The following is a 21,875-nucleotide window of genomic DNA, read 5'->3' as shown; positions in this document are numbered from 1 at the left end:
TTCAAGAATACAATCATCCCCACTCTAATCATAGTGGCAGGCAAACCGGACAGAATGCCGAGAGTCCTATCTCTATGAAATCGCCAACCCCTGTAATCCGAAGGCCAAATTTCCTACGAGATAGTTCCGCGTGCCAGTATGGGAATACTGACACTCCTAGGTGTCCAAACATTTTCGGGCAGTTGGCAAGACCACCACAGCTCCCACAATTGATTTTGAAATAAAAACCGATCATGGATACAATGTCCCCTCTAAAAAACCTGGACAGTGAAATGGGTAAGAGAGTTTTGACAGCAAGGTTGGAGACAGCTGATAATTATGAAGGAGGAATAAGCAATAAGAGGTAATAGAAAAAGAATGAGAGAAATTTAGAGTCAAACTGAGGAAAAGAAATTCCCCAGTTCGAGAGCCCTCTTGCCCGTCACTAGCCTTCAGCACGGGAATGATATGCCGTGCTGAAGCCCAATGACTTCATCAAGGCATTCTCTCGTTAAGAGGGTAGAAATATAGTGTAGTAATATTATTCAGTTACCTTATAATAAAAAAATATCCTACCTTGAGAGCATGCTACTGCTGTTTATTTAGAACTTGGTACGGCATACTAATAATAAATGAGACGGTAAACCTCTAGAATAATATTAAGCAACTGCAGTTCTACCTGGGTCCCCTTGCCCAGTATAAAATCAAGGGGGTGGTGCCCAGTGTCCAGTTCATCCTTGATTGTTTACTTTTTGCCCAGATCTCTGAGCATTCCACAGTATTTTATTGTGTAGTGAAATAGTGGAGTGTGGTTGGCATAGGGACACTAGACAGTCTGCGTGCTACTTCTGGCCACAGTTCCCAAACCACTACAGAGCAGTGTCTTCCAAGGTCCTGCTGGGATCAGAGAGAGAGACACTTGGGATGAAAGCAGGCAACAAAGAGATCCTAGGAGTGCCGCCTAAGAACCGAGAACGAGGAATGACCCCCATCACAGGTTGCCGCATCACGTAAATAATGCTTGCAGCCATGGGGGATCACGAATTCCCAATGTGCTGGGAGGGGGATCTTAGGGTGGCACGGAGCACTGGGCTTGGAAACCTGTGAAAACTTCGAACCCCTTACCTGCAGGTAGAATCAGCACTTCCCTTTCCTCGGCTGCAGTGCCCCGGGTAATTGACGAGATGTCATTGTCCTATGGAGGAGAGAGTCGTGGCTCGCCTACCTCCATCCTTCAGCTACAGCCTCGATGTCCTCCATCGAAGAGTTGTGAAGCTTCAATACTTCTCTCTGAGGTACCTGTTTCCTGAACTTTGAGAGGACGGAGTCCTGTCTTCTCAAAATCCAGTTGACACATTGGTTGAGGAATTCCACTGTCCTGGCACCTGAAAGGAGTAATGCTGACATAGCCTCCATCTTCTGTTCGGAGGAAGTGGGCCTTTGTTCTTGAAGAGGTAACCTACTGTCCCCAACCTAAAGTCCAACCATGAAGCAGCCTGCAAAGAGAAATTTGCAACCTGCTCCATGTTTACAGTGTTAGCAGCTGAGAAGGTCACTGGTAGAGCTGCCAGCTTGTCCAATGGCATGTTCTGGGTTACACCTGGTCTTCTGGTGCTATGGGAGAAGGTACTAGTGTCTGTATAGACTCTGAAGGTGTTGGCTGGTCCGGTTCTCTCGGCGACACCCAGTGGTCGTCAGTAAATGAGGTCTTCCATGGAGATCTCGAGCCTCTACTCGTTCACATGACTAAGGGGTCTCCCACATCTGGGGTCGATAGACGTCATCTCCTCTTCCTCCCTGGGTTGAGCGGGACGATCTCTAGACTGTGTTACAGTTTGATGTCTCTCAGGAGAGCTATGGTGAGATATCAGTCATTGGGGCCTCTCTTTTGTCAAAGAGCTGTTATGCAATGGTTCCTGAGGGCTTGGCTATCTGGAAGATCTCAAGACTCCAAGAGGAATCAAGTTAGTGCCTGGAGGAAGAGCTGTTGGAGGCTCATAAGGTGCCTTTGCAAAATCTTGTTGTACTTTCTATACCAGGTTGACAAACCAGTTGTCCTTTGCAAAGGGTTGAGCTTCTTAGGAGGAGTCTCAAAAGAAGGTAGGTATAGGACGGCTGGCTGGAATGCTGCGCTTAATTGGTGCATTCTTCTCCTAAGCTTTGTTTGCTCTATTTGCCGGCTGATCTTTGCCCAGTTGTGTTGTCAAATGGCTAAGAGATCGTTGATGAGGGGAACATTAACGAGGCAAATGTTGCTGGCAGGGAAAATGTTTTTGATTAGACAAATGTTGGCAGGGCGAATGCAGATAAGGCATGCACTGCCATGGAGAATGTTGCCGAGACGATCTTATATGAAGCGATTGTTGTCTTGGAGATTGCTGGCAAGGCAAACCCTGTCAAGGAGATCGCTGGTGTGGTAAACGCTGGCGAGGTGAGCGCTGATGAAGCAAACGCTGGCGAGGTGGCGCTGTTGAGTTGAACGTTGGTGAGATGAATACTGACGAAGTGAATGCTGGCGAGGTGAATGCTAGTGAGGTGAATGCTGGCGAGGTGAACAACGATAGTGAGGTAACTGTAACTACCTGCTACCTGTGTGAAAGAACTCAGTAAGGCTTTGTGTGACCTCACTGACTGCATTCAGCGTACCTGGAAAGTTATCGAAGCCGAAAGTTTGCACGGGGGCGAGAATGGTTTAGCGGACTCTCTACTCTAGACTAGGGAGGAGATGGCAGAAGAGTTAGAATTCTCGCTAAGCAGAGGAGTTTCCCAACCACCCTTGCTATAAGTAGGTGGATGGGAGCACTCTCCAGCAAGGCAAGAATCTGTGTCAGTTCGCTTGTAGTGACATGAACTAGACATTGGCGGATGAGGTTCATACTGCCTTGAACGCATAGAAAGTTTTACTCTGTCAATAAAAACCTTAGGTACTACTTGCTGAGAAGTAGGCCAAACAGGAGGGAAATCTTTCTGTTGTAACAATGGCGAGGGGCGGGAACTGTAAACAGCCGCCGAACCCCTTCATCGTTTTGTTCTGACAAGCTAAGGTCTAAAGAGCTAGAAGGCAGCCGCATAGAAGAATTTCGTATTATCTTGAGAAAACTTCTGGGCGGCGACCAATAAGAAGGGCATTGAACTTGTGGGTATTATGGGCGAACATCGGCTGACGGAGGAAGCAAACTTTGCATACCCTCAGCCTGCTGAGAAAACTCAAGCTGTGAGCGAGCATTGAAGGCAACAAGTAAAACCTGGAAGCAGCTAGTTTCTGGGTTAACCCCAAAGGGATCCTCCAGCGGGAATCCCTGTGGGGTACTCGTCAACAACTTCTCTTGTCTCACTACTGAAGCAGCTCAAACCAGAGAAGAAGGTTTTGGGACTACTGCTGACTAACAAGGACATGGGAGGTAATCTCTAAGACGTAAACTAAAGACTTTCACTTGGGGGGGTAGGCGGGCGTGCGTTCCCGCTGTGTCCCCACCTGCAGATCCTCAACAAGCTGTTCCTTAAAGGGGAACCCGAAATCCCCAAGGAAAGACACCACTGCCGTAAACCGTCACAAGAAAGAGACTCCCTTAGGTTCGAGGGCGGTGCTGCTTCGCAAGGGGAAGCAACAGAGCCTTCTCCATAAGATTATCCGGTGGTTAAAGGGCCACCACTCTTACTTGAACGGTTCCCAGAGGAAACCGGTCATGCAAAGTCAAAATGGCAAGATCGAGCCGACAAAGAAGGAAGTCTGGGCTTCTTCCTTTTCAAGCATGAACCCAAAGGGAGAGAGACTCTCTTAGACTTCTCCTTTCGCTGCCTAGCGATTCTCTGCCACTGGGAGGATGGCCACTTCATACATAAACTAGAAGGGCACTCAGTAGAGCACAGAACTCTGCTGTGGCAACATATTTACTGACCTTTTGCTTGACCTTGACCTTTGACCTCAACATGTATTAATTGGCTTGGATTTTGATATACTCATATATGAACCAAGTTTGAGGTCTCTGTGACAAGGATGTCCAAAGTTATGGCTGATTACGTGATATGGACGTTTGACCTTTGACCTTCCAAAATCATTTCCACTTTTTCACACAACAGTTTAAAATCCCTGCAAGTTTCATTACTTTACGATTAAAATTGAGGCCATATGGTTGATGGCTGGAATTTGACCTACTGCTTGACCTTGGACTCAACCTTGACCTTCAAGCTTAATATGTATTACTTGGTGTGGATTTTCATTCGCTCAAATATGAGCTAACTTTGAAATCTCTGTAACAACGATGTCCAACTAAACCATGACAACTAAAATGACAAATTTGAAGATAATTTGTATTTTTCCTAACCATACAAACCTTAGCTATTTACATTGGGTTTACATTTTAGCGTAGCTGAAACGGCGAGCCATTAGAATTTAACGAGGGTGTATTACCCCCGCGCTAGTTAGAAGGGGGGTAGGGGAGTGGTAGCTAGCTACCCCTCCCCCCTCACACACCGGTGAATTGCTTCACTTTCACTTAGAGGTAGGACTTGTCTTGGGGGACAGGGCTGGCGGGCAAATATATGTAAATAGCTAAGGTTTGTATGGTTAGGAAAAATACAAATTATCTTTGAATTTGTCATTTGTTCCGTAACCGAAACACAAACCACGCTATTTACATTGGGTGAATTACCCCTTAGGAAGGATGGAAAGTCCCCAGCCATACTGGCTTTGGCTTTACCAGGGGACTTAGAATCCTAGTGAGTCACACTCGAGAAAAGGAGTCCCTGCACCTCACAAGTTCCTTGCTCCGCAAAACACCGTGTGGCCTACATAAGCTTGTGTGTGAAGGAAGAAGTGTGACCCGTCCTAGGCAGTTGACCTGGAGCTCCAGAAGGAACTCTGGGTTAGGACGTTCCCAATACCACCTCGTCAGGGTATGAGGGACGCGACAGTATTGACTCAATACTCGGAACACAAGGAAGCATGGTTTACCTGCAGAGGTTTGAGGTCAGCTATGCAGAGACCAGGATGCTGCTTCCCAGTAGAGGGGATGATAAAGAAAGAAGTAAGGGCCAGACATACAGTACTTCTTTCGTTCATGCAGACTAAAACCTGATAACAATGCCCTCAACCTTCTGCTACCTGTCCAAAAAGGAGCCTGAGGTTAGATCAGCTGGTGTGTAGCCACCACAGAGCGATAGAAACGTATTGATACTCCTGTGGGTCACGTCCTGCAGGAAGCGGGCTGCGAAGGTCATTAGATGCTTCCAGACTCCAGCTTGTAGCACCTGCGTCACAGAGTAGTATTACTCGAAGGCGAGGGACGTTGCGAAGTATCCGACATCGTGCTGTAGGGCGACGTTACGGGGGAGGGTCTGGAGTCAGGTCGAGATAAATGTCCTCGAGTCCGAGCTGAAGAGGTATACTGGTGACTCTCCCCCGTGTCCCTCATGTGCTCCCAACCCGGCTGCACGTGAGGACAAACTGCAGCTGTTCCCAAAGATAACCCCTCGATTCCTTTACTGGCAAGAAGGAGAAGGTTTTGGGTCATTTGATACAGAATGGTGACTCGAAATCTTGAAGGAATTGGACCGAAGGGCCGGAACCCCAAGACTCTGAGTCTAGCCAACAACTCAGGAGCGAAACGGAATGTTGCCTTCCCCCATTCCTTAGAAAGGGCGGAGTCGTACGAGACCAAGAAGATTGCTTGCACACTGGCCGCGGCCAGAGTGTTCAGGAGCCCTAAGACGGAATACGATCAGAGGCCTGACGTAAAGGGTCTTGAGAAGATCTCTTAAGGGACTAAAAAGTCCAAACCATGCTCCATGTTGGAGGTCTTCCTCCGACTAGGGCAGGGACGTTCGCAGCTTCGCATGAGCGAGGAAAGGTCCAGCGGGAAGGAAAAAGTTATTCCTTTAAGCCTGAAGGTCAGGGAAAGGCTGAGCGACAGGCTTCATTGCCGAGAGCGGAAAGGAGTTTCCTCCCGCCGAAAAGCAATAAGTTCGTTATTGCTGGAAAAGAGGCCTCAAGGGAAGAGGTATATCTCCCACGACACCAACCACAGAAGACTCTCCACTTCGCCTGGTAGACCCCTGCGGATGACTATCGCAGATGACGCGACCTACGCCCCGCGACTGTAGCGGGTTGTCTCGTCTTGAGGAGGAGGCATAGTGTCTCCAGGCATGAAGCCGAAGCGACGCCCCGGCTCGTGAAAGATGTTGCAGTGTGGTTGTTTGAGTAGCCTGTGCCGTGGGAGAAGCTCTCCCGGGAGTTCCGTCGGGGGAAGCAGAGGGTCCGGAAACCGTTCTGCGTACAGTCCCAGTGGAGCTCTCAGGACCATTGAAAGGCTGACAGACAAATTGGTCTTGTTGAGACCCATTCTCAACAGACAACAAAGGAGGGAAGACGCAGGCGTCGATGTTGTCCCACCATCACCGGAATGCATCTTGCCAAAGAGTCTTGGGGTCTGAGACTGGGGGGGAAGAACAGCGGAAGCTTGAGGTTCCAAGCTGTCGCGATCAGGTCCCCCAGGCCAGGACTTGCTGGTTACTAAAGGCCAAAGACCCCCAGGTACAATCTCTCTACGAGGCTCTGCTCAGATAGTCGGAGAGAACATTCCTCTGCCCGGAATGAACGAGCCGATGGTGGTATTGAGAGGATCTCAAACATCTCAGTATCTCTACTGCAAGATGCGAAGGTATGAAAATGCGTTCCTTGCTGGTTAGAACACGCCAGTACCATGAAGTCGTCGCGCACGGAGCGACTCGGCAGAAGCTGTAGGATCTGTAGAGGGGCCAGACTACGGCCCCTAAGCCTGCCTGAATGATGGAGAGGTATCCTTCAGGTCCTGACCATAGGCCTGAACCGGAACATGCCCCCCCCCCCCCCCTTTTCTTTGACGAGTCCGAGAACAGCATCAAAAATGTGGGGAAAGGACGAGAATATCCACTCCCATCAAGAGGTTCCATAGGTCAACACCCATTGCAGGTCTAATCGTTCCGCTGGTCCCATAGGGGCCAGAAAGTCCGGTTAATCGTTGCTTTGAAACCACCGGAACTTGGGCCGTCCCACAGGGAACTTATCCTGAGGTGACCGTTCGGAACTTTAGACGGGTCAATGAGGAAAGGAGAACTAGGAAACGTTCCAAGGTAGGGCTGAAAGCTCTGCTTGACTGAGAAAAGGTACTGGGACTCTCCTCAGTCTTGCCACAGTCAACTGAAAGGAAGGCTCGGAGGATGTGGCAACAGAATCTGGCGTCCCAAGGTGGTCACCCATCCAAGTACCAACCAGAACCGACGTTGCTTAACCTCGCTGGACAGACGAGAAGCGGGGTTTCCAACGTGGTAAGGCCGTTGACTCAATATCATGGCCAGATACTCCAGATGTTGAGGCAGAAGAAGAGAAGGCTCCAAGTAAAATACCATGAACCCACACTCATGGTAAGCATCCGGAAGCTTGTCCCGGCGCTGAAGAAGGTCGAACCCGAGCCTACCGGAGTTGACCAGCCCTCCAAAAAGCGAAGGAGGCGGAAGCCTGCACCTGAGCGCCCATGAGGAAAGCAGGGAGAGTTCTCTGGGGAAAAACCTGCTATGCCACGGCGGGATCGCCACACTGCATCTTAAGCAGGAATACCTGTAGTCTTGGCTGAATTCCACGAGCTTCCTGGAAGATGGATGGAATGGAAACTGAAAGTACCCGTCCTTCCGATCCAGAGCCTAAGGAGTCCTGTCGCCTCGTTACCAGTCTGATCGATTCTGCTGTTCCACGCTGGACGAAGTTTGTTCGACAAACTTGATCAGAGCTGAGAGGTCGACTACGGAATTCCCGTCTCAAATGCTTTCCTACGAGAAAGGATCGACTGAAGAAGCCGGGGAGTGAAGCCGTCGACGATCCTATGGAGGACCTTCTCCTAAGGCATGGATCATTCTGCCCAAACGGGCAAAACTCTTGCCGACCCCATGGCATAGAGGTTTAGTGACACTGAATTTGCTGACAGAGACGGCAGGCGCGATATCCTTGGCTGATCACGGAGATCGTGCAGGAATCGGCATCCGGAAGCTGTTATCCGGATGAGTAACCTTAGGCATCCTCCCAGCGTGAGACCTGCAAGGGGGGGTTGCCAATCCTAGAGTTTGTGAACTCTGCCGCTCCCTGTAGGATTATGTCCCCCCGGGAGAGCCTCCCATGCTACCTATTCCTGACAGGAGAGGACTGCTATTGGACACCTTGTCTTAGTTGTCGTAGCCGGTCCGATAACTTAGGCCGACGAGGCTGAAAGAAAGAGGCGCTGGAGCCCTGCAGGGTCTGGAAGAAAGCGCCTTGAAGGAGTGAAAACCGGAGTCGACTTCCTTCGCACAACCGCTGTCTATGTCTCTGTCCTTGGGCACAAACAAGCTCTTCCCAAGGATGGAAGGGTGTCTGAGATTGTCGACATCCACGGATGAGACACCCGAGAGGAAGCCCTCGGTCATCGCGTCCAGATGGTCCAACACCTAGCTTGCCCGCAAGTTCGAAACTTGGCGATGAAAAGCCAAGGAGCTTGAGCCCGAGAAGAGGAAAGTACCCATGATCTTCCTGGAGCTTCCTTGTACAAAACCTCGGGTCGCAACCGAGGAGGGAAAGGACCTGGTAAGCCCCTTTCACGAGATGGAGAAGAGGAAGGGGTAAACCAGTCACCCCTTGGCCGATGGAGAAATCTCAAACGGAAAGCTCCCTGGCAAAACCCTTCCAGGGAATGACGGCCAGGTTCTGGAAAGAAGAATGTTGCTCAGACCTCCCTGAAGATTCTTCCTGCTCTTGCAAGTCCGCGAACACCGTCGGTCCGCGCCACGGAACACCGTCGGTCCGCGCCACGGAGCACCGTCGGTCCGTGCCACGGAGCACCGTCGGTCCGCGCCACGGAGCACCGTCGGTCCGCGCCACGGAGCACCGTCGGTCCGCGCCACGGAACACCGTCGTTCCGCGCCACGGAGCACCGTCGGTCCGCGCCACGGAACACCGTCGGTCCGCGCCACGGAACACCGTCGGTCCGCGCCACGGAACACCGTCAGTCCGCGCCACGGAACACCGTCGGTCCGCGCGACGGAACACCGTCGGTCTGCGCGATGGAATACCGTTGGTTCGCGCGGGGGGCGAACATTGGAGCGCATGTGCGCAGTCGCGCATGAGCGTAGGAGCGCGGGCACGTGGGCGTACGGTCGTGCGGGCACGTGGGCGTACGGTCGTGCGGGCACGTGGGCGTGTGGACGTGCAGGCACGTGGGCGCGCGGGTGAGCGCAGGCGGTCGGGAGACAGATGGCGCGATCTGGCGAGCGATGGCCCGTAGGCGAGTGATGGCGCGTAGGCAAGCGATGGTGCGTCGGCAAGCGACGGCGCGTTGGCGAGCGGTGGTGCGTTAACAAAACGCTAGCACGCAGGCGAAGAATCGCGCGGGCGCGTAGGAGATCGCTAACGTGTAAGAGACTAGAGATGGTTAGCGCGCATCGCGCTAACAGAAGGCGCGCAGGTGCATCAGGAAGGTGAGCGCTGAAGCAAGCTGTTAATCAGGCGATCCTAGACGGTCAGAAAAAACAGTTGGCGCCCATAGGTGCGTGGCAAAAAAGGGCGCGCAGATGTGCGCTGGCAATTGAAGAAAGCTGGCGCACAGAAGGACAGAAGTAAAGGTGAGCGCTGGCGAGCGGGAGGAAGATCTACGGCAAGACTCAGCTACCGGAGATCGTGGTCCACAGCAGGCGAGCGCTAGATCGCTACTGATGGTGTCCAGGGGAACTGACACGCGTGCAGATCGATGGCGATCGTTGACGCGTATGAGATTGCTGACGAGCAGGCGAACGTTGACGCGTCTGTGGACGCTGGCGAGCTGGTGATCACTGGCGAACAGAAGGCAACGCGTGGAAGCCTGTGCGTAGTAGAAGAGTCCTTGTCCAAGACCTGAACCAAAGTTCCAGATCGCGAGGGCGAACGTGGGCGCACAGGGCGCGTAACAGGAACCAACAGGAACAGCAGAGATGATCATCAGGAGAGCGCTGACGAACAGGAGAGCGCTGGCGAACAGGAGAGCGCTAGCGATCAGGAAAGCGCTGATGAGCAGGAGAGCGCCTGTGCGCTAACACTGAGCAGGAGAGAACACTGCAGAAGGGCGCGCAGAGGAACCCTGACACGCAAGGGAAGAACCCCCGTGGGAGGCAACCCTTTGCCCCGAAGGGATCGTTGTCCGTCGGGAGACTGATGTCCGTCGGAAGACCGTTGTCTGTCTGTCGGGAGACTGATGTCCGTCGGAAGACCGTTGTCTGTCCGTCGGGAGACTGATGTCCGTCGGAAGACCGTTGCCCGTCGGAAGACGAGGTCAGACTGCTGTCCATCTGCACCAGGGGCGGAAGATCAAGAAGAAGGAGTTGTAGGCTGCATACGGAGATTCAAAAAGGCGCCTCTTAGCACCCTTATAGGGAGATGGGAGGCCCTACGACGTAGCGGACGGTGAGCCTTACGGTGAAGGCGGCCAACAGCAACAACAGCAGAAGAGTCCTCCGAAGAGGAGTCTCTATGAGTGTACTCTCTCGCGAACGAAAGAGAAACACTTCGTAGAAGAGACGGGTCAGCCAGTGACCTAAAAGGAGCGATCCTCCGAAGAGGGCTCCTGCAGTTGCCCAGCCCCCTGAGTGTAACTGCAGGTGCGACCGCTCAGCACCAAGAGCATAGTCGCACGAAAAAAAGGCAAGAGAAGAACCCCCCAAAAGGGGCAAAAACTCAAGCCTGGACAGGAAAAACTTCCCTCAGAAGGAAAGTTACCCACCCAAGGAGGCGAGCGTCCTGAGTGTTCTAAAATGAACTGGAGAGCTGTCAATCGTCACGGGAGTACTTCCAGGAGAAGGAGACACGCCCCTGACGAAGATCTATAGGGGAGGCAGCAACAGCCGAATCCCCAGGCCTCAACAAGACAGCTCACTTCGTTGTCACATTACAGAAACAAAATAGATCGGTAACTGTGAAAAATAAAATAAAAATCATTAGTTAACATTCATTCCCCCGGGAAGGCTCTGAAGAGGAATCCCGAGGGAAAGGAACACAAGAATTACACAACAGGCACGTGCCCCCACAACCACTTACACTCACGGAAGGAGAGCTGTAACCAACACAGAATTATAACTATTATAATTATGTAACTATGTAATTATGTAATTTAAAAATGAATGAACACTAAAGAAAGAACGAAAACCCCGAAAGGAATCGTTCTACAAAGCTGAAAAATCAACCAATACAATTAGATTCATAAACTAATTGAGACAAAACGACGGCGTAGCAACCCCGCCACATGGGAAGGAAGCTACAAAGGCGTAGTAAGGTAACGTAGTAAAAGGGTGAACGACCTCAAGAGAGAGAGAGAGAGAAAGACCGAAGTCAAACTCGATCGCGACCCATGAAATTACACCATGGTGGCCTAACTGCCGAGGGCTCCACGGAGATATCTTACACTACACACACAAGCACAAACTCTGAAAAGGAAACTTACTGATTTCTATACTCAAATATATACATAAACATGAGAAAATGTTTACATATATATTGAGTAAAAGAAAAGTAAGTGATTAAGTAAAGACAAAACAAACAATGGCTGCCAAGCGAGGACAAAGACAGAGACGTCTGTCCATGTCCGAGCCAAAAGTGAAAGTGGAGCAATTCACCGGTGTGTGAGGGGGGGAGGGGTAGCTAGCTACCACTCCCCTACCCCCCTGCTAACTAGCGCGGGGGTAATACACCCTCGTTAAATTCTAATGGCTCGCCATTTCAGCTACGCTAAAGGTAAACCCAATGTAAATAGCGTGGTTTGTATTTCGGTTACGGAACAAATAAACATTCTCTCTCTCTCTCTTCCCTTTGCAAGTTTAATTAACATAATTTGGTAATAGAAAGTAATGTTTTCTGATATGTTATGTGAATTGAACATTTTGTTTGAAAGTGACCCTTACCTTTGACCTTGACCTTCCAAAATTTAATCATTTCCAGCTTTTTACATAAAAGTTAATCCCTGCAAATGTCATCACTCTACAATTAAAATTGTGGCCAGGAAGGTGTTCACTAACAAAAACACATACACAAACAGGGGGTAAAACATAACCTCCTTCCAACTTTGTTGGCAGAGGTAATTACATGAAGATTCTTGGGAGTACGAATGGCCTCTGTGGAAAAGACAGATCGTGTGGTTCCGTCTCTATGGCGGATACGAAGGTGCCGCAACAGCGCCCTTCCACACCAGGGCAAAGCAGCATGATTTGAAACTTCGCAACACAACACTTCCACTCTAAAAAGAAAAAGGGGTAAAAAATAATCTAGCAAGTTATCAAAAGTTGACGGGAGAGGCAGACAGGATCGTCTGATCTCTACTGAGCCAAAATAAATAGTGGCGTTACTCAACTGGTGAGTGTCTGAGCCGGGAGAATAGTCTTCTCCCACTAACTGGTAGTGGGTAGTTATACCTTGCTAAAAAGTCTTTTGACTAGTTTTCAGCATTTGCCAAAATAATCTCCACTGCAAAGAGTGATAGGGTTTGTATTTGTGTCTGAACAAATAGGTAATTGAATTACAGTATGCACATTTTGGCACTAGTTTTATGCAAATCAGATAAAAATTTACCACAATATGGTAAAGAAATTTTTTACCTTTTCATGACCTTGGCTTGACTTTTGACCCAATCACTCCAAACTGTCATCAAACTGTCCTTGGATCATGGCCAATCATCCCACCTACATTTCATGAGATTTGGACTAATAATCTTTGAGTTTTCGTTTTTAACCTTTTCCTGACCTTGGCCTTGACTTTTAACCCAGCCACTCCCAAAATCTAATCAAACTGTTCTTGGATCATTGCCAATGATCCCACCAAGTTTCAAGAGATTTGGTAAAATAATTTTTGAGTTATGCAAATCACAAACATACAGACATGCGTGCCTATCTCAACATAACCTACGCAATGAAGTTGGCGAAGGTAATTAATTATAGATGGATTGTCGATTAACAAACATGGGTAGGCTTGGACATAAAAAAAAGAAAGGAAAGTTCAGAACTATTTAACTAAATCAAAGATATTTCATATCCTACCTAACCTTAACTAAATCGGAGAATTATTACAAGAGGGTAACGGCCCCACCTACCCACCAATTACTTCTAGGACTAGTTAGAGGGTGCGTTCGCAGTTATTCAAACTATCCTTGAGTACTCACTATAAACTTCAGATTGTCTGGTAACACCTACAATCAAACTCCCCAAGCATTCACCCATAACAAACACTTCTTGCTGAAACTGGCTAAGGGCTCCCGCAGATTAGTCAAATGTGTAGTGTAGAAAAAGCTCTGCTAGGTTATGGACGGTTCATAAACCAACAAAGTCTTATCTAGGGAGATAAGGAAACATGAAGTAGAATTATTGGATTTCCCTGCAACATAAAATTACCCTCATCGTCTTTAAATTCACTGGAAAACTGTGGAGCAGAATTTGTTTTTAGAAGAGCAGGTTGCGTGAAACGACGTATAAGAATAAGAAACGCCAGAACTTACCTGAAGAAATTCTCCAAGAAAATTTCAGCAAAGAGTTTCCATTGCGGCAGAAAGATGATTCATCGTCCAACATAGCATTTACTAAATCAGTACAGTATTTCCATAGCTTTCAGGATCCAGCTCTTGTGAAGCATTCACTCTTGAAAACGGAAACTTCCCTGTTTACTACAAAGAGTATCTCCTGCTAGCCATGGGGTCTCACATTTGTTTTCCTTTTTGACGTACTGTACAGTACAATAGTACCTCAGTTTACGAGTAGCCCTAAACACAAGCAAATCGGTATGCGAGTATAAAAATTCAAATCAGGGTACAAGCATTACATAGGTCTACAAGCAAAAATTTCCATCTGTACGTGCATTTTTTGTGGTCAAGTATTGTACTAATGAAACTAGCACATGATGCGCAGAAAGCAGTCGAGAGCTGCCCATTAGACCACCCATGCATTGTTTATATGATTTCTACACCATTTGGTTTCTTCTAAGCACTCACCCACCCCTAGCCGAGACCATACTCCATCCACTCTCTGAGCACCGCTCCTAGCAGCAACATAAATACGCAGTGCGTGTAATGTGCGAGCATCTTTTGAGGTATCAAATTGGGATTTCTATTGCTTACCATCAAGTTAACAATATAGCAACAGTAACAGTACAGTACAGCATCTCGACAATGACCCACAAGATAATTAAGAAAGATGGTAAGGAGATGAACAACATTAGGGTAAAAAATAAATTGATGGGAAGTATGAACATGGTATGTGTGTGGTACAGTGGTACAGTATACCCGGCTAAAATGTACAATCGTACATCAACAACTTGTAAGATTCTCAAGAAAATAGAAATCAAAGCAACTGATGTTACAAAATGGGTACTGACATTGACAAACAACAGCCATATTTTCTTGATAATGTAAAAAAGTTGCATCTTATCTGGATAAATGAGTAGTAGTTAGGAGATACGATTACCGAGAACATTATATTGTATGTGAAAAAGCAAAGGTGGACTATGTTATTCTGTGCAATCCTATAGGAGAGACAGGGTCTTAACCCCTTGCTATGTAAGGCATTATAAATAAGCTTCTATTGAAATGAATTCAAGCTTTCACTATGACTCATGGCACTCCAGGTTAGGTTAGTTAAGGGGTCAAGTGAAACAGCCCCAGTTAGGTAAGGATCTGGCACACTAACTTGGGATTGGTTGAAGATGCAATAAACCCCATGATTAAGTTATAACACCCCTTTATTTTTCTTTATTAAATGTTCTGTTTTTAAACATACTTACAGGATTGTCATTTATGAAACATGAAATATGTATTTTTCCAAGTTATGGTGTAATCGTGCAAGTCTGATTTTTATGACGTATAAATTTTTGCTTGTTGGTCTTCCCAACTCAAATACTAGTCTCTCAATTTGGTCCTCCATAGCTGTTTTATATACAAGGCAGAGGAAACAAAAACTAGCGGGTAGCACCAGAATTAAGGGTCAGAAATGCACAAAATTAATAACCAATTAGAAAAAAATATATGGTCTGTATCTGGCGAGAAATTATCGTAATATTGCCCTCACATCGGAAACTACAAGAAAAAAAGAGAGTAATTTGTAGGACGTCAGACGTACCTCCTACTATTCCAAGTAGAGGAAGCTAGGGGAGCTAAATAAGGGATTAGCCAACAGTAATGACATTCTAGCAGCGGTAGGGGTGAAGGGGTGCAGCCTATGACAGAGTTATCTCTTTCACTTGGTAAATGAGATTTAACTTACCTTTTTGGGGTGTATGTATGACAGCGGCCACCTGCGTGTATGATTACGGCTAACTTAGAATACGGCAGTGTAAGGGGTGTCGCAGGGGGGCGTTAGACCCCACAATAATAAGTAAGGACACGGCTTGTAGGTTAGGTTATGGTGGAAAGTTTAGGTTAGTTGATGTCCATTTTTAATCTCCACGGGGGGAACTGGCCGCTGTTATACATAGGCTCCCCTTTTTCTAATCGTGAACCGACCTGTGTCCGTCAATCTACTAAACTTTCAAACCCATTACTCAGTGAATCAGTCTTTAAAATACTTGCATATGCATCAGCATATACGCCAATAAAACCTACAATAGATAGCCTAGGCGTACTGCACATTATGACCCAGCCCGTCTCTTGCATAGGACAAGGCAATCTTAAATGAATGAATATAACCCAAGTTGGAGAAATAAAAACGAAAGTGGTTTACTGGTTTCTCGGAAACTCATAAAAATTAAAAAGTAGAAGAAACATGATTCATGTGTTATCAAAAAATTTAATTTCCTACACTATCAAGAAGCAAGGTCCGAGATATGAAGTGATTAAGCATAGGCCTATACTCACAAAAGGGTAACAGGGTTATATATACCGTGTCATAGCATGTTTTGTGTATTACAAACATCCATTTGTTAAGATGGTATTATAATAAGCAATTTTATAACTGTACAATACTTACCTTTCGTTCTCCGGAAATAAATATAGGAGAAGTTATTGACGGTCGACAGAATTTGACAGTTCAAGATTGTTTGTTTACGAACTTACAAAATTTGACATTTAACAAGTGATAACAATACTTCATAAACTAGATACCATTGCATCTAATATGGCTTGCCTTTAACGCCATATTTGTAAGTGACACATTTAGTCCATATTATTATTACAAATAGCCAAGCTACAACCCTAGTTGAAAAAGCAATATGCTATAAGCTCAAGGGCCCCAACATGAAAAAATAGCCCAGTGAGGAAAGGAAATAAGGAAATAAATAAATGATGAGAACAAATTAACAATAAATCATTCTAAAAACAGTAACAACGTCAAAACAGATATGTCATATATAAACTATTAACAACGTCAAAATAGGGTGACCAGATTTTTAAAACTGAAATAAGAGACACCCAAAATATCGAGTCAGACACACTACTTATTGTACATGATCTTCTCTCCTTCACTGATTTTTCTTTTAAAGTGTGTTCATTTAGAATTGTTCACTGTATAGCCTATGTCATAGCATTGCATCAAACAATTTTTAAAACCTTTGATAGATATTATAACTATAATTTCACTAGTGTGTTGTATTTTCTATAATATTGAAAATGCGGGACAAAGGCATCCCGGAGAGGATTGACAAGGGACATGGGACAAATGCAGTAAATACAGGACAATCCTATCATATGTCTGATCAACCTAGCTCTGGGCGGCATCACAGACCCTAACGCTATGCTATATACCTGAAATTCATCAATTTGTGAAAATCAACCTTTTTTATATAGAATGGTAAGTGACTGAGCCTATCATGGGGACATATTATTGAAGGGAAAGTCTGTAATTGATAAATATGTGAATGATATCTAAAAGGGTATAAAAATGAAAATATTCTATTTATATATGTATTGAGATAAAAAAAATCCTTTAGCTAGAGCGTTTAAACGAAATGACTTGCCTGAATCTGACTCGTTCGCCAACAGCAGCCCATAACTAAAGGAACTTTCTCACCTTTTACAAGTTTAACGGGAAATGTCTAGCGTCTCATTGGTTGACTCTTTCTCAGCTCTGATTGGTAATCACCTGTAACGTCATGAATCTAGCTCGGGGGGGGGGGAGGTGAAAAAACAAAATCTATATTTATTTCAGATAAATTATAACTGAAAAATAAAAATCTTTATGTAAATAAATTACAGATAGTTATTATTACTAATAAATAGACAATTGTTCTTGTTGAAGGTTACAAAGTAAAGAAATACATAAATTTTTAAGGAATACTTGATTGTGTTCTGGCTACGATGTCAGATGTACGTGTGTTTGTCTGTATAGCCGTAGTAAGCGAAGGCAACCGCCAATCACAGCTTAGGATAGCATAACCAATCTGAGGACTGGAATTTACCGTTGAGAGTCTTTGGTTGAGAAAGCGTACGGAGAAATTACGTATGAGTTGCTGTATGAGAAACCTATCAAAATTTCTCTAGCTGGGAACAGAGCTTAAGTTTATTTTCTATGTTAATTAGAGATATATTTCCTTCAAAATATATAGAAACAGACCCTTACAGAAAGATTTTTTCCTTTTTTTTTCTTTTTTACTAGAGGGACAATTTCTGATTGCCAAATGTGAAATGTTACATAATTTCGAACGAAGATGATAAATGATTGTGGAGGTCCTGTAGAGAGTAGGGGTCCATGATGTATGGGACAAGAAAAGTAGCCCCGAAAGTGAAGTCAAAGTTAGTAAATAATCTATATTAAGAAAGCAAGTCTCTGTGACGTCAAAATGAGTAGGATGAATTTTTGCAGCTGTGGTAAATGACTGATTAATCTCTTTGCTTGGCTTGAGTGAGGTATTAACACCTGATATATGCTATTATCATATCGAGTTAAACAGTGAAGGACTTTGGTTCCTATTTTGTTACGTTTCAAGAATAATGTAACTGGCAACATTACAAAGCAGCTAGAAATCGCTACAATTACCTTATCTTAGTTAAAAAAAAGGCTTATTATAAAAAAGTGTGCAATGAAAATGACCCAAGGAAAATACATAAGAACCTAAAGAAACTATTAGGTCTAAAGACAGAAATAGTGTTGCCCGATATAACTAATGATCCTAAATGCCTAGCAAATGGTTTTATTAACTATTTTGAAGAAAAAATAAATCAAATCTGCTCCAGTTTTCACAACATCAGCACAACAGAGCAAAGGAATACATCAGCAACAGGTGTAAATAAGCTAAGGGTATTCAAAGAGTTAAGTCAGAGTGATTATATGAGAATAATAAAGAAAGTAAAAAAAACCTACTGCGGAAATGATCCATTTCCAATTAATGATGTAAAAGATGCAGAAAATTTCACTAGACTACAAGAGACCTACCGAAACATGGTAAATATGAGTCTAACACAGGCAGTTTTCCCTGATTGTGAAAAAGTTGCGTGTATCAAGCCTGTGTATAAAGGAAAAGGCGATGCAGACAATTTAAGTTCATATAGGCCAATATCAAATCTGTCATATTTTTCGAAAATTATTGAAACTGCTGTACACGAACAAACCTGGAAATATCTGAAAAAATCTAATGTCATACCTGATGATCAATCTGCATACAGAGAAAATTACTCCACAGAAACAACAATATTAGCGATAAAAAATGACATAACAGAAATTATAACAAATGGCAAGTGTTGCATTCTTGTAATGCTTGATCTAAGTGCAGCATTTGATACTGTAGAACATACATATCTGATGGAAGACCTTAAAGCTGTGGGCATCGTAGAACGAGCACACGACTGGTTTGTGAGTTATCTTGAAAAGCGCAAAGTTAAAGTAGTAATATCAAATGTTGAATCTGAGACAAGAAAACTAAGCAAAGGGGTGCCTCAAGGCAGTGTACTAGGTCCTCTCCTGTTTGAAATTTACACGATTGAACTGGCAAATATACTTGAAACTCACAGAGTTAAGTTTAAAATATACGCTGATGATACACAATTCTATTTCCCAATAGAATCAGTTGATGAAGCTAAAAGAAAGATACATGAAATAATGAATGACATTAAAGCTTGGATGTTAACAAAAAAGCTCAAGCTCAATGAAGACAAAAGTGAATGTATTATTTTTGGAAATGAAAAAGATATAAAAAGAGTCGAATGCTTCCAAAGAATTGAAATAGGTCAATCGATCATTGACCTAAAGAAATCTGTCAGAAATCTAGGAGTAATCATGGATAATAGACTGACAATGAACGAACATATAAATAACATGGTAAGAAATTGTAACTATCATATTAGAAACATAGCATTTATTAGTAAATACTTAGATGAAAAATCTATTGCCATACTCATTTATCACCACATATTTTCAAGAATTGATTACTGCAACTCACTGTTCTATGGCTTACCAAATTATCAGCTGAAGAAAATTCAGAGAGTACAAAACAGAGCCGCCAGGTTAATAAAAGGACTACACAATAGGGAAAGAATTACCCCTGCACTAATTAAGTTACACTGGCTACCGGTAAAAGCGAGAATTGAATACAAGCTACTCTTACTAACGTTTAAGATACTGAACCAAAATGAACCAAAATATCTAAAAGAATGCCTGAATAAACTAGAACTAGGAACAAATGTTAACACAAGACACATGAGTGACAAACATAGGCTATCTGAACCAAGAACAAATAGTAAATTTGGTGAAAGGGCTTTTAGCTACTGTGCGCCTAGACACTATAATAAACTGCCAACTGAAATGAAGGTCCTAAAGGGAGCAATTGAATTTAAGAAGAAACTAAAGACATTACTTTTCACAAGATCATATGATTTGGAAGATGCTACGATCAAAGAATTGTATAAGTTATAATGAAAATGTTTCGTTAGATGATTAATATGGACCCGCCCGAGAAGTAGTTCACTCGACTTCAGTGGAGGGTTGGATTTAAACCCAAAACAAGTAAACAAGTAAGTGAACAGATTATTACCAAATCATTATCTATATTAGGATATACGTCGTTGCAAAGTTTTAATACCAACATAATACACACACATTTCAGATGAATTAGTAATTAAAATTTGTAACTTCCATGAAAACAAACTAAAAACAAATTTTGTAATTAAATAGATCTTTTATTTCGTTCGCCCACAGCGGCCCATTAATGAAAAGAACCCTCATCCCTTATGCGTTTTAGCTGAAAATATCTGTTACCTCATTGGCTGATTCATCCTCTCTTGTGATTGGTTGTTATATGTGAAGTTCCGCAATCGTATTTTACGAATGAATTAAAATGGGTAGTGGTGATACATATTTCAGATAAATTGTGACTTAAAAAGCTACAAAGTTTATGGAAACAAATTCAAAATAATCATTTGGTAATAAAATGGATCTTAAATATCATTGTTGTATGTAATATATATAAGTAAAATAGGATGAAAAAAACCTTAACTAGAGCATTTGAATGAAATGTCTCGTACGAATTTGATTCTTTTGCCAACAGCAACCCAGAAGAGAATGGAACCCTCTTACCTTATACGTTTACTTGGCGGGAAATAACTAGCGTCTCATTGGCTAACTCGTCCTCTGCTGTGATTGGTGGTTGTAGGTGACGTCATGTAATCTTGTATTTTATGAATGAATTCAACTGGGTAGAGGTAAAACACCTATACTTATTGTAGATAAATTAAAGCTTAAAAAATACATTTCTATGAAACATGCCCATAATATTATTAATTTAGTAATTCAGTCGACAACAGATCTTATTCAAATACGTAAGCTAAATAAATACGTAATTTTTGAAGGAATAATCAACAGAGTTCTGGCTACGATGTGAGATGTGTATGTGTGAATTTGTATACAAAAACAACCACCAATCACAGCTGAGAAGTTACAGCCAATCAGAGAACTGGAATATCCCAGCAAAAGAGAATTCCGAGGGTTTATGAGTTGCTGTTTGTAAAACCTGCCCAAATTTCCATAATATTGGTTTTAAACGCACTAGCTAGAGGAGAGACGGACCTAAAGATTTTTTTCTAAGAAAATTAGAGATACATTTTCTTCACAATATATAGAGGTAGTCCATTATAAAATGTTTTAATAGCATATTTTATCAGAAGGACCCATTCTAATTACTTAGTAATTATTTTTATCAAAAAGAGAAAAAAAAGGCGTCCTTGTGACGTCATAGTGAGTAGGATGAACTTTAAAGCTTGTTTAAATGACTGATTAATTCTGTTTGCTGGTTTGAGTCAGGTATTGAGTAACACGGTAATGTTTGATATTCGAATAAATGGTAGCCTATATATTGTTTTATTGACTTTACATAGTGAATGAACTGCAGGGCTTAGTTGCAATTCATATTTTGTTACATTCGAAGTATAATGTAAATCATTCGAATGAATAATCAACTGTTTTGATTACGATGTTAGATATGTGTGCTTGTGAAGCTATAGTAAACAAGGCACCAACCAATCACAACTGAGGAAGTTATGGCCAATCAGGGGACTGGAATGTAATGTCATGAGCGAGTTTTAAGCACTTATGCGTTGCTGTTCGAAAAAATAACCACAAATTCGATGAAATTACATACATACATTATTATAATAGACACAGTCCGTTATAACATATTCTATCTGAGGAATAAATTCTGATTAACAAATCATTATTTTAACTAAAATTATTAACTGGGATGTCATAATGACTGATTAATTCTATTTGCTGGTTTGAGTGAGGTATTGAGTAACTTGGCTATTATTATTATTATTATTATTATTATTATTATTATTATTATTATTATTATTATTATTATTATCAAAGCTACAAATCTAGTTGGAAAAGCAGGGTAATTTTTAACCACACACTCTTTTTAAACAATTTATATAAACTTTTTATATCAGCATTTGCATTCTACAACTAACTTC

At 43.7% G+C, this 21,875-nt stretch overlaps 1 pseudogene; it reads right to left on the bottom strand.

The window, feature by feature from the left end:
* Nucleotides 1-7,179: 7,179 nt before the first annotated feature.
* LOC137653869 (5S ribosomal RNA) lies at nt 7,180-7,298 on the bottom strand (annotated as a pseudogene).
* Nucleotides 7,299-21,875: the final 14,577 nt, after the last annotated feature.

Source organism: Palaemon carinicauda, chromosome 14 (genome assembly GCF_036898095.1).
Source record: "Palaemon carinicauda isolate YSFRI2023 chromosome 14, ASM3689809v2, whole genome shotgun sequence".
Lineage (NCBI taxonomy): Eukaryota > Metazoa > Arthropoda > Malacostraca > Decapoda > Palaemonidae > Palaemon > Palaemon carinicauda.
The sequence above is the reverse complement of the archived record's forward strand: the minus strand, read 5'-3'. Positions and strand labels throughout refer to the sequence as shown.